We start from the raw sequence: 2,227 nt of genomic DNA, 5'->3' as shown, positions 1-2,227 counted from the left end.
CAAAACCTCCTCCCAAAAGGCAGTACTCATAGCCCTCACTAGGGCCCAAACTCTGTACAAATGCAAATGAGCCAACATTTACACAGACTCCAAATACACCTCACATTCTTTATTCCCATGCCACCATCTGACAGGAGAGAGGATTCCTTACTGCCAAAGGCACCCCCATCACTAACAGACCCCTCATTTACCAACTCCTTCAGGCTGTGAACCTCCCCACTAAAGTAGGAGTTACACATTGTCAGGGACATCAAATAGGATCAGATGAGATCTCAAGAGGGAACAGAAAGGCCAATAAGGTAGCAAAGGAATTCTCCCTTTCTTCTGTGCCTGCCTCCCTCCTCATTACTCCCACAATCCAACCCCAATATTCTCCCACCAAAAAAGCTTCTCTACTACAACAAGGAGCTTCCTTCCAAGGAAACTGGCTAGTGAAAAATCAAAAACTCATCCTCCCCCAAGAATAAACCAAAGAAATTCTAACATCCCTTCACTAATCTTTCCATATTAGTGCCTACCCCCTGTATCTTCTCCTTTGCCTGTATTTCTCTTTCCCGCACCTATTTGCCTCACTAAAAGACATAACCAGTTCTGTCTGCCCAGCCAAAGTATGTTTTTCTTGTGCGGAACTTCAATCTATGTGTGCCTCCCTATGAATTAGACTGGTACCTGCACCCTAGTCTTCTTAAGCCCCGAAATTGACATTGCCCCAGAAAATCAGAGTTTACCAGTCCTTATTAAAGCTCAAGTCTGTCAACACAGAGCCGTACAGCTAATACCCCTGCTGATAGTACTAAGAATCGCCACTGCAACAGGAACAAAGATAGCAGGCTTGTCCACCTTTCTGTCCTACTATCACTCTCTTTCAAAAGATCTCTTGGACAGCCTACAAGACATGGCCAAATCCATCCTTACTCTCCAATCCCAAATAGACTCTTTAGCAGCAGCAACTCTTCAAAACCACCAAAGTTTAGATCTCCTCACTGCCGAAAAATGTGGACTGTGCATCTCTTTAAGAATGCTGTTTCTATACTAACCAGTCAGGAATTGTACGAGATGCTGCCTGACAGTTAAATAAAAAAGCTTCTAAAATCAGTCAATGCCTTTCAGAGTCCTGGTCCCAGTGGTTTTGTAATTCCTAGGCACCCTGGCTATTGCCCCACCTAGGCCCTACCATAACCATTTTTCTCCTTTTAGCATTTGGCCCCTGCCTCTTACGTCTCCTTACCCAGTTTTTACAAGATGGTATTAGCGCCTTCACCCATGGAATAGTACAAGGTATGATGCTACTCCAAGGATACTGACGGCTCCAGGAATGGCAGTCCCTACCATCCAGCCTCTCCCGCCACCTGTCACCCCTACCCAGCAGGAAGCAGCCAGGTGACAACGGTGCCCCTCTTCTGTTACCTACTAAAAGGCTGGAATGTTAAGGACCCTTTGCCTCGAAAAGAATGCAACAAGGCCCCTCCCCTAAATGCCCTACAGTTTATATTTCTTCCAAAAAGTTGCCCCTGCCCCAAGTTCCCAGAATGACAGGTACAGCTATAACCACTCCCAGGCTAAACCATATCCTGATACCCTGAGCCAAGTAAGGCAAGAACTGAGAATTGCAGATGTAGACACACCCCAACAGCCCCTGAACACCCCCACACCCTCTCCAGAAAATACTTATACCCCCTAGCCTGTAGGCTCAGGTGCTGCCTCCTCTGACTGTTAAGGAGCAGCCCGGCAGGTTAATAAATTTGCTTGCCTGACTTTAGGTCTTCTCGTCCTTTCTCTAGGCTAACCTTACACTTTCTACTTACCTCGGCTTTGCTTCTACATCTCCCATCTTTTTAAATCATTTCGTGCTATCCCTCTGTCTGCAAGAATTCCTCCATCTGATCTTTCCTTCATTAATAACTTGTTTTTGAGATGTAGCTATTCTACTATGTATTCGATCTGTTGTGTACTCCTGCTATTCTTTCATACTTCATTTGGGTGGCATGTGATTTCTTATTTTGTTTCCATACTTTGGCAAGTGCTCTCTGGTTGTCTTTCTTTTGAGGTGGCTGTGTTCCCCAAGGGTCCAGTTACTCTGGCCTGTGAACTTTGGGAGGCTGAGGTGGATGGATCACAAGGTCAGGAGTTTGGACCAGCCTGGCCAACATGGTGAAACCCTGTTTCTACTAAAAATACAAAAATTATCCAGGTGTGGTGGCAGGCACCTGTAATCCCAGCTACTCGG

This window comes from Colobus angolensis, unplaced genomic scaffold, assembly GCF_000951035.1.
Source record: "Colobus angolensis palliatus isolate OR3802 unplaced genomic scaffold, Cang.pa_1.0 Scaffold498, whole genome shotgun sequence".
Lineage (NCBI taxonomy): Eukaryota > Metazoa > Chordata > Mammalia > Primates > Cercopithecidae > Colobus > Colobus angolensis.
This window is presented reverse-complemented; position numbering follows the sequence as displayed.